Source organism: Ochotona princeps, chromosome 19 (genome assembly GCF_030435755.1).
Source record: "Ochotona princeps isolate mOchPri1 chromosome 19, mOchPri1.hap1, whole genome shotgun sequence".
Classification (NCBI taxonomy): domain Eukaryota; kingdom Metazoa; phylum Chordata; class Mammalia; order Lagomorpha; family Ochotonidae; genus Ochotona; species Ochotona princeps.
The window spans coordinates 18,135,598-18,150,096 of NC_080850.1; the positions used below are offsets into that span (position 1 = coordinate 18,135,598).

General features: G+C 44.3%; 1 protein-coding gene across 1 annotated transcript in view; it reads left to right on the forward strand.

Moving 5' to 3' along the window:
• The window catches only part of TIMD4 (T cell immunoglobulin and mucin domain containing 4), a 40,336-nt gene that overhangs the window by 20,726 nt on the left and 5,111 nt on the right, over window positions 1–14,499 (forward strand). The window lies entirely within an intron of this gene.

Genomic DNA, 14,499 nt, shown 5'->3' on the forward strand with positions numbered 1-14,499 from the left:
TTGTTGACTCTCTGAGACGTAGGAGAAAAATGTGGAACCAAGACCTTGAACTTAAGAGATCACCCAATGTGTGAATATGATTCCTCACTGAGAGCTTAGTAAAACTATAGACCTTCCTAGTATACTCAAGAAATGCAAAATTAAGATCTTTGAGAGGAGTCAGAGATTCTGTGTCTTACAGACTCCCTCAGAGGAGGAATTTCTGGTGCAGTCCACTCTATTTCACAGAAAAAGAAACTGAGCTACAATTATAGTTTTGTAGAGGAGTGAGCCCTAAGTCCAGCACAGGACTTGCTTCACCTTAGGCTGCACTATTTTATGAAAGATGACATGAAGTCCTGTCAGAATTCAATGCTTTTTCTGGCTCCTTAGTTGATCAAAGGCATAAAGAAGTTGCAGAAGCAATTGCCATTTTCAGTTCAAGTTCAGTAAATGGAATGGGAGAAGGCAGGGGAATGAAGCAAAACTCATTTCTACTCACCAATGCTGTCATTAGGAAGAAAGACATTGGATGCAGTTGATTTGAAAGTCAACATCTTTCATGAGGCATTAACAGATTTGTTTCATCTCTCATGCCCAGTGCTGTTCCCAGTCTCAGATCAGCTGGTGGCAGACAGCATGTAGGATGAAACAGAAGGACAAAAAGTGGATTCTTAGGATGTTCCTCACAATGATGTTTCATTCTGTCTGCTGCACAGTTTTTTTTCTTGATTTATAAAGTTGAAATGGAATCTGTGTAATTCTAGCATCTAACAACCCACCTTCAGGAAGGTCAATCAAATAAGATCAAAGACAGTTGCCAAGTTGTAAAATAGCCATGACCATGATCACATAAAACAAGGCAAAAGAGGAGCTGTGCACCACTGGCCGAGAACACAGGCCTGACCCTAAGAAAGGCCCGCATCAGTGGTTAACAAACTGAGCGTGTGGGATTGCCACTTTCTAGGGAGGGGCCTGACTTCACAGAGGTTATGACGAACAGGGCAACCTCATTGAGTTCCATAATGCACTTTCACACCCACTCCACTCCTCAGGAATGCATCAATGAAGGAAGTAGAAAGCATCCTTGGCATGAGCCTACCACTTATCCCTGTGGATTTTGAAACCCTGTGATGCTCAGAAAGGTGGTGGAATGGAAGAGGAGAGAACTTGGGATCATGTGGCGTTGATCTACCTTTCCCAAGCAGTCATCATTCACTAGGTAGTCTTGTGTAAGATGGAGCCTCTCGGAACGTTACTTCTGCCTCTTTCAGCAGTTCTGCCTAGGGCAGCTTTGCCCCTAGACTCATTGTGAGGATCAAATGAGTTCATATATGCAAAAACACTTCATGCACTTTCAGATGCTCATGTTGTTCTCATCATAATAATCATCAGTTATAATCATCACTAGGACCATTTGTCCCATTTGTCTAGAAACTGTACCTAAATGGGGTGATGGCAAATGGGGGTCACATTCTTAAAGATCTTGGCACTGGGGGAAGGCAGTGGCCCACCGCCATGTTCCTGGCACACCAGGGGAAGGTGACAAGGGGGCTGAGGGTGTGAACTTGGGTGGGAGTAAAACTAGGGGCATAACACCGGTGGGCATGTGGGGACCTGGGAGCTCACTTCTAGACCGGTGGAGCAAACCTGGGGATTTCTTTATGTTCCTGGTCCTGGGCAAGGTGAGGAGAGTGGAGGAGAAAGGAACAAGGGGATATAGGGTAGGGAGGATCATCCTGGGAGGATCTTGCAGGTGAGGAATGACTCCCGAGGGACTCTCAACGACAAGGCCACTGTACTTGGCAGCAGGTAAGCGAGGAGACTGAGACCTGGTAGTTTGTAGAGGAGACTGGAAGAATTTTTTGGGTCAGACTGATGCCCCAGCCCACATGGGAGACCTGAGCTGGGCTTGTTAGCATGAAACATGGCTAGATCCCAGTATCTGACAGTGAGTGTTGGATCACAGGATGGTTCACCTTAGGCTTGACCAACCAGCACACAAGAGAACCAGGTCTGGGGTGGATTCTGCGAGGGATATGTGGGTTCAATCATATGGAATTTCAATTCCTGCTGGTAAGCTTAAGAGTTGGGATGGTGATGGGTGGAGTTAGACATGACCATAGAACTCACTGATACTCACGGATACTGAGGCTGGGAACAAGTGGGGCAGGCCCAGGCTGCAGCATCCACAAGAGCACCCTAAAACAGGGTTTGGGGCAGACTGGGTCACAACATCCATCAGCTCATAGAAAGGCTGGGATGGATGGGGCAGGCCATGCCGGGTAAGGGTCTAGCACCCACTGGCATGTGTAAGTGTCCCTCAGCATGTGTGTGGACTGTGTCTGAGTGTACCAGACTGGGCTAGATTCCAGCACCCACAGGTGCTCATGAGAACCAAGGTGGGAGTAGGATAGGGAGGGCTAGGCCTCTGCCCTTGACGAACCATGTGTGCGCTGTATCTGTGTGTAGACTAGGTTTGGCTGGGCTGGAGCATCCAGCAGTAAGAACCAGAATGGATGAGGGCTTGTCAGGAAAGGCTACTGATCTACTGATCCTGCTAGGGCAGGAGGTGGAGTAAGTGTGCACGAGGTCTGGCACTGGGAGAGGTTCTGATGGAGGAGCTTGGGCAACTCCTCTGTTGGGACATAGTCCCTACAGGTGAGCACAAGAACCAAGAAAGGGAGCAGCCCAGATCAGGCCAGGTTACAGTACTCATGGGCTTACCTTTAGTTCAGGTCTGGGGCGAGCCAGGCAGGGCCAGTTCATATTACCCACCGGTAAATCCAAGAGCCAGAATGATATGTAAATCATACCAGGTCAGGCTACAATACCAGCCAGTTCACATTAGGGCCGTGATTGGGGGCTGGCCGGGCCAGGCTAGGCTTTAGTCCCCACCAGCGTGAGCTGGAACTGGGGGCAGACCAGGCTGGGCCAGGCTAGAGTATCCACTGGCAAATGCTGAGGTGAGGCAGGCCATGCCAGTCTGGGCCATAGCACTCAACCAGCACATGTGAGACCCGGGGGAGAGTAGGCAAACCCAGTAGGAGAGTTATGGGGGGCTCCCCTGCTGGACCACTATTCCCACTGGTGAGCATGAGAGCTGGGATTGGGGGCAGACCAGGCAGGGCAGGGCTATGACGCCTGTTGGGCTGCACGTAAGCTTAATCAGAGGAAAGCCAAGCTGGGCAGACTGTACCTAATGGTTCATGCATAACTTAAAGTAGGTGTGGTTGATTGGATTTTGCTGCAGCATCAGCTACCAGATGGTGGCTCTGGGAGGTAGGGGGCAAACTCTGTCAAGCTAAACTGCAGAACTATCTGGAGAGTACAAGATCCAGGAGTGGGAGTGAGCCCATTAGGGAAACAGTGGGTACCTCTCTGATGGGCTGCAATTCTCATTGGTGAGCATGGAAACCAGGATGAGGGGCAAGCATGGCTGGTCAAAGGCTAGCACCTGCTGGCACTAGTGTGGACTGGAAAGAGTCTGGTTGGGTTGAACTAGGCTTCAATGCCCATTGACATGTTAAAGAGCTAAATGGGATGTGGGACAGACAGGTCCAGTCTGCTGTTCATGCTGGCAAGCACAGAAACCAGGGCAGGGGGCGGACCTGGTGGGAGTTATTGTGGGTCGCTTCAACTAGGCTGCAGCTCCCACTGGTTTGTATGAGGGCCAAGTGTGCAGTGGGCAGGATCAGCCTAGATGACTACAACATCCATTAGTTTGCGTAGAAGACAGGACTGGAGACAGAACTGACCCAGCAATTGCCAACTGCCAGTGTGCTCATAGGCTAATTTGGGTGACCGATTGTGCTGAACCCTGTATTGCAATGCACACACAAGAACCAGGTCTGGAATCAACTCAGATGAAATTTCTTTGGGAATCCCCCCAAATGAGCTGCTGAACTCAGAACTCCAACCCTTGGAGAGAATTGCAGACCCCATGGTCAGAGCATGGAGTGTATGTGCCAGAGCTGGGCCTCCTCAGTGGCTTAGACAGAGCAGTGGACAGCATTTCCAGGTGCACATGGAGGATATGGCAGGACACTGAAGCCTGCAGAGGACACTTGGTACCACAACAGAGGTCGGAGGACAGAACAAGTCGATCAACCACCCCAGCCAAGAGTTGGTAGTGACTATCTGGGCAAACAGAGATTCTAAGGTGGACTGTGTCAGCCAGTGGAGCTTGGAGAGATTTCATCATGATTGGAGTGGAAAGAACTGTTGAACTATCACAACCACTTGAGCAGGACCCTCGGAGCATGCCCCTCATCAGGGACTCTGGGATGTTTGGGAGGCTGGTGTGGCTTCTCCCCTTAACTCTCCCCTTTGCCCAGATACAGTAAGAAAAAAAGAATGTGAAAACAATGGTCTCGCCCACCTTCCTGTAGCCCTTGACCGTTTGTACCCTAATCAAATATGTAAAACTTATCAAAAATAAAATTAAACAGCAACAAAAAGAGATCTCTTGCTATTGGGTTCAATTTCCAGGACTGATCTTTGTGGAGCAAGTGTATGAGTTCCTGCCACCTTTGCCAATGTCCACAGAGCCCAGAGGATGAGAGCTTGGGCTCTGCAGGTAGACAAACTGCTCTGTTCCCTCCCAGCTGTGTGAACTTGCCTGCTTGCCTGAGCTGTCTAGAGCACAAACATCCAATTGTGAGTTGAGAACTATCATGGTGTCACCTATAGAGCATTTCTTTGGAGAACTGACCAAGATTAGAGATGAAAAATACTTTGCCTTGGATTTGGCATATTGTAAGTGCTCAGTGTATGGAAGCTATTTATTATTGTTGTTGTCAATAACCTGAGGTTGTTTTTGGTAAAATGTGAACCTTTGCATCTCATGGAATCCAGAGTTTTTGGTCAGCTGCTGAGTAGAGCAGGGTTCTGGATTCCACTCTTAAAGAGAAATCTGGAGTGGAGGGAGTATGGGTGGGAATCCAGTATGGCTTCACTGAGCCGCTCACGTCCCGGATCACGATAACAAGGACGTCAGGTGTGATCCCAGCTGATGAGATTCTGTTGTTGGGGTGCCTTCCAAGCTGTGGGAGGAGGGGAGTATGTTCTTACCTGGGGAACTTCTTGAATCATTGTGTTCTAGAATCTTTGGTTTTCTCTGTCTTACCTCCTCTGCCTGAAATGTGACAGCATCCGATCATTCCTTCCTCTTTCACTGAGCATTAACGTCATTTGCTTTCTGTTCTCTTTCAAAACTAAAAAAAAAAAAAAAAAAAAAAAAAACCAAAAACCGTGGATCCTGTTTTGCCTTTGGACCTAAAGAACACCCAATTCACGTATGTATCACTCTACTGATGCAGTCATTCAAGGCTGGGGAAGCTTTCCTGCCAAGGACCACTTGAGTATTTATGATATCATTTGCACACCATACAAAATCAACAGCTTAAACTTAGCCAGCTGTAGATTTATTGGGTTTCGAGTTGTACCCACCGTAGCTCGGCAAGGTCAGCTTAGATGATGATTTTCACAGGCTCAAAGTTCCTTACCCCTGCTAAGTGTACAGTGCTGTTTTCCCTCATCTGACAGATTAAAAACAATATGAGGAAAATGGCAGCAGGGGAAGGAATGAATTATTATGACAGATGTCCAGGACTTAAAGGAGGTAGATGAATTCAAGAATGTGTGTTTTAGTTTTTTTTTTTTTAAAAAAGTTGTGAACGGACAGTGTTGTGGTGCAGCAAGTTAAATAGCTGCCTATAATTCTAGCATCCCGTATAAAAGTGCCGGTTCAAGTCCTGCCACTCCACTGCCAATCCAGCTTCTTCCTCAGCATATTGTGATCTAAGTCCTTGGGTCCCTGCCACCATGTGGGAGACCTGCAGAGGGTCAGACTGGCCCAGTCCTGAACATTGCTGGCATTTGGAGAATGAACCAAAAGAAAGAACACGTGTCACTGTTTTCTATTTCCTATTTTCTCTCTCGTGTGTGCGCACGCTCTGTCTCTAACACACATGTTCTGACTTCCAAATAAGCAAATAAATCTATGAATACATTATATTTTAAAAAGAGTTATGAAATTCAATATCTATGTTAGTGTTAGGGAAAATCAGAAACTATATACTTGGAATAGACATCAGCAAACGTAGCTTCTCGTCACTTTATTAATCATTTCTAGGCAATCTGAGCAAATGAACTTCCTTCTCTACACTCTCATTTCTCTGTTTATGAAAAAAAAAAACTCTATCAGCCAACCAAAGAAGCAAAAGGAACTGGAGGAGGTAATTTCAAATTCCTCTTCGTTCCTACCAATGGTGCTGTTGGCAACTCTGCGGTCTTTTTGCCGTCTTTACTCCCTTTAGCCCATAGAGGGCAGCATTGACCAGAGGCTACCAAAGAAAAAAGTAAATTGATTCAGTGTCACCATGGAGATGATAGAATTGCCTATAACTGCATGAATGGATTGACTTAAAGAAAAAAAAAAACTTAAAACTAGTTTTGTTTCAAAAGTAGAGGCAGCGAAGTTTCAGTGTCTGTGAATTCGCTGACAAGTGAATGTAGGATAAAAGTGTTTTAAAAAAAAATACCCGTTGGGAAGATAAAGTGCTTTTATTTCAGGTTGATCTCTAGCCAGAAGCCCTCTGGTTAGTTTTTGCTCTCAGATAGGATTTTAATAATCTCTTTTTCTTTTACCTTAGAGGGTGTGTGATCAGGATGTTTTGTCATTCAGAATGAAGTTTAAATTTCCTTTTACTGTCTGAATTTCTTTGGGCAGGAGATTGACCTTCTTTCAGCCAGTTTAAATTCCTATAAAATGGGTTTTGTAAGCATTGTGAAAGAAGCAAGTCACGAAAATTGCCTATCTGTGTAGCGGGCACACGGAGGATGCTCAATAAGCTGATTTTGAGAGTGAGTCGCTAGCAAATTTAAATCAAATTTCCACTAAAAGGGTGGGGCCAGGGATGACATTTAAAGTGGAGTCTTCAAAGATCTTCAATCTTGAGTGCCATTTCAGAATTGCATAGCACGTGATTGGGCAAGAGAGCAGACTCTGTCATCTGCTGCTTTAGGTGATTAGCCCTTGTCCCATATCAGCGTCCCTGGGTGTGGCACCACGCACGGGCTCCAGGCTGCAGCTTCCCGCTGGCATGGATCCTGGGGCACAGCAGTGATGGTGCCAGTCAGTGCATTGCTGCCACTCACTTGGGAGACTTGATTGAATTCCCAGTTCCTGGCTGTTTGGGGTACTAAGAGAATGAATTCATAGATGAGAACTCGGTCTTTCTGTCTCCCTGCCACTCAAATAAATAAATTACAAGTAAAATAAATGCGTGCTCAGATTTTAGTACATTTTATTCTTAACTCCACAGAGTGGCTTATGTAGCAGCAGAGTAACCACACCAGGTATTGACAAACAATGTGGAGTGCTGGCCATGCAGGCCCCACCCTCTGGTCTCTGTCACTCCATTCAGTGCTTTAGATCTGAGGGATATCTTTTTGCAATTATTTTTTGCCTGTGGTTACTGGGTTTCCAACAGTTGTCTTCAAAACTGCATTTAGAAAGGCCTTGTGGCCTTGCTTCAGAGAAATGACACAATGATTAACACGTGCTACAATGAATGTTTTGCAATAATTTTTTTTTTACATTTGGGAGAATTTTGAAATTATAGAAAAATACTTTTAAAAATCAGCTACTGATAATAGTTCTACTTGAATCCAGATATACTGAATATTTCTTTTTCAATTTGGGGAAGGAGCATAAAGTGTATATGTATGTCTGCCTTCCTTTTAAATGAATAATAATAATTTTAAATGAAATTAAGTTTAAAACTTCAAAAATAGATGATTATGTAATGATATTTTCTCTGCAATTTCTCAGGACCTTACAATTCTATGTAAAAATAAAACCCGAGTTATGAAATCTAAAAAGATCATAGGAAAGCAACTGATGAAAAACCAATTTTCACATGCAGAAGTTGTGGCTCAGGGCAGGGAGGGGTCTTGCCCAAGACAAACACAGCAAGGAAAGCTGGGGTGAACTTGGGATGGCAAAGGGATTCTGGGGTGGTGGAGAGAAGCCTTGGTCAGTGCTCCAAGGTCTTGGGTTGTGTTACAGGAAATTCATCTTACCAGATTAGTTATGCCTACCAAAGACTCAAGAAACCAAAGCATAAGCCAGAGAGCCTATTTAATTGGCTTGTAGTGAGAATCCTATCCGCCAAGTAATCTACAGCTCATTCTTTGTCTTTGCAGAGCTATTCTCATCTTTCAGGAAGCTATCATAGTCATCAGAAGTCTTGGTGATGGCATGGGGCTCAGGGTCTTGTGCTGTTATTACATTTTAGTTTATCTTAAGGTAGATTAGAAACCTATGTGGAAAAGGGACACAGCCAACAAACCTTTTTGAAGAGTCAATCTTCTTTTTACCCCGGGCCCAGGCCCAGAGCCGCCGCTCTTCCGGAAGGCCTTACTGCTGCTCTGTGTGCTAGTTTCCTGCTTCTGTGGATGACCACAAACTTGCTGGCTCAAAGCAACACAAATGTATTAGCTTTTGCTTCTGGAAAGGTAGGCTTTCTAAAATCAAGGTCCTGAGAGTGCTGCGTTCCTTCTGCCTGCTTCAGGAGAGTCCGTTCTGTTTGCTTTTGCAGCATCTAGAGGTCTTAGTGATCTTGTGCTCTGTCCTGTCTCCCTCTTCAAAACCGCAGTGTCTTACAGCTCTCCGGAGCTCTCTGACTGCTTCTTCTTCATCACTGTGACCTTGCATCCCTCTGGGGATTGCACTGTGCACCGGATAATTCAGGCTAAACTTCCTGTTTCAAAATCTGTGCTTTGTATAAGATTTCTTCCAACATGGAAGGTAGCATGCTCACAATTTCTAAAGACTATGATGTGGAGAACTGCGTGTTCTTATTCTGCCAACTATAGTCTGCAAACTACATTTGATAGAGAAATGACTCATTCTTCATTCTTTGGTTGGAGTAATAAAGATTCTGATAGAGTTAATGTTCTCTTGCCAATAAAACCTTTACTTATAATTTGTCCATATGCATATCCATGATTACGTGATATGTATATTTTGAAATACATGGCTCCTGAAATTCTTGAAAAGTTAAGATTCAGGGCCTGGCACAGTAGCCTAGCAGCTAAAGTCCTCGCCTTGCACATGCCAGGATCCCATATGGGCAGTGGTTCTGGTCCTGGCGGCCCTGCTTCCCATCCAGCCTGGGAAAAGCAGTTGAAGATGGCCCAGGGACTTGGGACCCTGCGTCCCCGTGTGGGAGACCCGGAAGAGGCTCCTGGCTTCTGGCTTCTGATCAGCTCATCTCTAGCCATTGTTGCCACTTGGGGAGTGAATTGGCACACAGAAGATCTTCCTTTCTGTATCTCCTCCTCTCTGTATATTTGACTTTCAAATAAAAATACAATAAATCTTGAAAAAAGCTGAAATTCACGTCAATAGATGTACTCGTTGCGTCACACCCGGTAGTTGACCCAGCACGCTCACAAGGAGCCTGGAGTCCTTTTTAGAAATCCCTGTTCTGAATCATCTGCTTGTAGATTCAGTGCAGATCACTGCCTTGTCCATCCCTGTTGCTGTCAGTGGGACATGGCTGCTGCTATGACAGCATGCACTTGATCTCCAGGACTCCGGGGCGGTCGGGGTGGTTAGGAGCCAGGCTGTGGATGCTACACAGGTTCAAATACCATCTCCACCACTCCAAACTGCCCAGCCTCCACGGCCTTGCCCTTCCTGCTGCTTCTTGGCATTAGGATATTGCCTTCCCCAATGGGTTGCATGTGAAGTTTAAATGCTCAGCACGATGTTAGCAATAACTTGACTTTAATGGGTCACCCTTTGATTAAATGTAGCCTCCCCACAGAGACGTACCCGTTTCCCTGTTCTCCTTAGGTTCCTCACGCCTACTCTTTCCTGCTTTTATGCTGTGCGTGTAGATTTTCTTGAAAGAGTTTCCGGGGCTGCTGTAACACAAGTACAATCAGCCTTGCAAATCCATGGATTGAACCAACTATGCATAGCAAATATTTGGAAAAATACATTTGCCCTGAATTGCATGGGCTTTTCTTGTTATTATTCTGTAAACAATACAGTAACCATTAACATAACATTTCCATTATATTTGGTGTTATGAATAATTTAGCAATGTTTGGAAATGAATGGGAGGAAGCACATAGGTTGCATGCAAATACCATGTCATTTCAAACAAGGGACTTGAGCATCCTCAGGGTTTGGTGTTTGTGTGTGTGTGTGTCTGTGTGTGTGTGTGTGTCTGTGTGTGTGCAACGGGATGCCCCAGAACCAGTCCTCTGAGAATGTCAAAGAAAGGATTATACTGCAAACGGGTAACTGATAATAACAGAATTTTGCTCTCATGTAGTTCTGGAGCCTACATATCTTTATTCAAAGTGTTGGCATGGCTTTGCTCATTCGGAAGGCTCTAGAAAAACATCTCCTTGACTGATTACATCCATAGAGTCAGTCACTAAATAAGACCAAAAACTGAGATTCCAGGGGATTAAGGGCTTTTTTTTGAAGGTGGTGAGTCGCGAGGGAAGGTCGTTCCTATTTAAGCCATTACGATTCTCCTCTTGCAGCGTGGCTTTATCAGCGAGCTTTGGGTGAAGGTACTTGTTTTGGATTCTTTGTGACTCTAAGGACCAGGAGGATACAAACACAATATAGAAGCCAATAGTCTAATCTGGTATTCTTCCTGTCATTGTTGGCATGGCTACGTTTTACAAGAAAAAAAAATTGTTGACTTACTCTGTACAAGACCCTATAGCCCTTCAAGGTTTCCCATTTGGGCTTTTGGTGTTTTCTGAATAAAAAGAAGGAAAAAAAAAACAACCCTGTGTTGTTTGGTATCACGTTATAGTGTTTGTGTTTGCAAAATGTCTCTCCCATTAGACAATTTCAATTTAAAATACAGATTAGCTCTGACAAACCTGACCCAAGCTGGCTTTTCCCTTTGATGGTTTCAATTTCAGGCTTATCCATCACAAATGATTATAACACAACAGGATTTTGACAGAGCAGGGATAGGAATTTTGAATTCTTACCTGCAGGTTTCAGCTCTAGGGGATAATAACAAAAAGAAAAACAACTGATAACTTTGTTATAGGATATGAAAACATTTCCTCCTCGAGTTTTCTTGCTCCCAGCCATTCAACAATCAGTTCCTTGACGAAAAAATATATTCTCTAGTGCCAAATTACAAGGCTTAAAAATCCTATCATTTTTTTCCCCCTCTGCCTCAGGTACAAGGAAGTTGGGGAGTCAAGTTTAGCGATTACAACTTCTGTAATTATTACCTTAGATACTTACAACCATTGGGACCCTTGCGGTTCCTCTCTTCTGTTGCTATTTTAAGATGCTATTGTGTATGTGATTTTACCTCCTTCTTGGATATCTATTTCATGCTGTGAATTTTTTTAAAGATTTATTTATTTTTATTGGAAAGGCAGATATACAGAGAGGAGGAGAGACAGAGAGGAAGATCTTCCACCCGATGATTCACTGCACAAGTGACCGCAATGGCTGGAGCTGAACCAATCTGAAGCCAGAAGCCAGAAACTCTTCTGGGTCTCCCATGCGGGTGCAGAGTCCCAAGGCTTTGGGCCATCCTCAACTGCTTTTCCAGGCCACAGGCAGGGAGCTGGATGGGAAGCGAGGCTGCCGGGATTAGAATCAGCGCCCATATCGGATCCTGGTGCATGCAATGCAAGGACTTTAACCACTACGCTATGGTGCTGGGCCCCATGCTGTGATTTTTAACACTGCTCTCACTTTTTGATCTCTTGGCAATTATTTTTTCCTCTTCCACCTCCTCTTCCCACCTTTTGACACTGATATTTCCCAAGATTGTTGTTCTCTCTGTTCAGGCAGCGCTTGGGTTTCGTATACACCCTGAGAAGTGTAACTGCCTTGTTAGAACTGATGACTCTCGAGTAAGCGTCTGCCATGCACGTCCTTCCTGATTTTGGTGAGGTCCATAGTGTTTGCATGTGTCCCCTGCATGTGAAGCTGTCACCTTTCCTCTTCCCCTACTGCTCCCATTCCTTGCTTTCCACTCTCCTAGCTGCTTTCCATTCAACATGGCCGCTATGCTTTTTCATGCTTCAGTAGCTGTGTTGATGCTGTTTAGTCAGACTGAAATCCCTCTGCCACTATCCTTTGCCTAACTAACTTTTTTTTAAGATTTAAGATTTTTTGAAGGGTGTAGAGAGAGGGAGATGTATATATATGTACATATGTACATATGCGTATATCCATATATGTGTGTGTGTGTGTGTGTGTGAATATGGAGCTAGGGAGAGAGAGAGAGAAAGAAAGAGAAAAATCTTCCGTCTACAGGTTCACTACCCAAATGGGCACAACAGCCAGAGCTAAGCCAATCCAAAGCCAGGAGCAAGGAGTTTCTTCCAGGCCTCCTATGTGGGAGCAGGACCCCAAGCACTGAATCATCCTCCGCTGCTTTCCTAGACACATTAGCAGGGAGATGAATCAGAAGTGGAGCAGCTGGAACTCAACCTGTGAGCTATATGGTATGCTGTTGCCACAGACAGCAGCTTTACAAGCTAAACCACAGTGCCAACCCTTGCCTAGGTACTCTCACACAGCTTTAACTCAGTTCTGGTGGGATTCATTCAACAAGAATTTATCGAACATTAAGTATGTACCAGTGTTGGGTCCCAGTGTGGAAAAGGCACATGGAGACTCTGTCCTCATGGAGATTTATTTTAGTGCAATGTTCTCTGAACTCTGATGTTGGGTTAAATATCTGCTCACTGACCTTCTCTGCAACCCATGCATTCAGAACCATCACACCAGGTCTGGTAGGCTGAAGTGATATTTGCCTTATGTAAGTTTCTCAAGGATTGGGGTTATGTCGTTTTTTCCTCAGCATTCTTAGTGCTGGAACAGTGTTTAGTGATCAATAGAATCTCTGGATTATCCTCTTGTGGAGCTCAATTAGCAGCTGTGGATAAAAAACTCCATGTCCCAATTTAAACTTCATATTTTCCCAGAAGTTGTCTGGAGTCCTCAAGGGCAGGTATGATATTGCCATGGTGTACACCTATTTCATCCTCTATGTATTCCCTGAAGTTTGCACAGTTGTACTCTTTTGAAATTATAACATTATAAGTATGTGTCTCTTATCCATGCAACTATTTTCTGAGAAATGGTTCATCGGGGCATTTTGTTGTGTGATCATCACAAAGTATATTACACAAACTTAAATGGCAAAGCCTAATGCAGACCTAGACATGATATCTATGAAAGGGTGCTTCAACAGTTTGTGGAAAAATGAAATGAAAAGATAATGTACATTTTCCCTGAACTTTTTGAAGCCTCCGAGTATAGGAGATCATCTGTTGCACTATGATTATGATTAACATGATTCAATCAAACACAAGAGAAAATGATGTGATTAAGAAATGTGGCACATCAGAGATTATGAGGCTGTTTTTGGTGTAACCCAGCACAGCATTATATAGTAGAATTTTAGTTTGCGAGCAGAAAGAAAATGCTCTGAAATAATAATCAAAAGCACAAAGGAAAAATAATTGGAAGTCTACCCACATGGGAAACCTGGAATGAATTCTCCATTCCTGGCTTTAGCCTGGCCCAGTCCTGGTGATTTTGGGCACTTGGGGAATTAATCAGTGAAAGGGATCCTGTCTCTTTGTCTGTGGCATAAATAAAATGAAAAATTTGAAACAGTAAATACATTTATCAGTAACATAGTCATTTATGATCACTATGCAGTGTTGTATACTGCACATGCTTGGGATCTAATTTTATATGATTGGTGATCTGTTTGGTTTGTTCACACCAGCATCACCACCAACAGTGAACAGTGTGTATTATTTCAACATTGCTTGGTATGGCTACAGTGTTGCTAAGCCACAGGAAATTTCCAGTTCCACGATAATCCTGTAAGACCACTATTGTATATGCAGTTTATTATTGACTGGAAAACCACGATGCAGTGCTTTACTATATTTATTTAAGATTGATTTCTGCACTAACTTGTAAATTTTATGTATGCCAAGCCATAGCTAGCACAGTACACAGCCTATAGTAAATGTTTAGTGAATGATCAATCTTCTTATTAGATAACAAGATGACTGCATTTGGGACCACACAAGAGTTACCAACTGCCTCTGGCCCGGTGTTTTGCTTTATACATCTATGAAGTGGGCATGCTCCTGTGAAATAATGATAGATAGCAGATTAAAACCAAATCAGGGGCTGGTACCATGGCTTATCATGTTACTCCTCCACCTACAACATCAGCAGCACACATTAATTGGCACAGGTTTGAGTGCTGGCTGCCCCATTTCTGATCGAGCTCTCTGCTAATGATCCTGGGAAAGCAGCAGAGGATGACTCAAGTGCTTGGGCCCCTGTACCTATGTGGGAAACCTGGAGAAGCTCAGCTTTGGACCAGCCCAGCTCTGGCTACTGTGGCCATTTGGGAATTGAAACAACTGATGAGAGAATGAACACAAACATGCCCTCCCCCTCTCTCTTTTTCT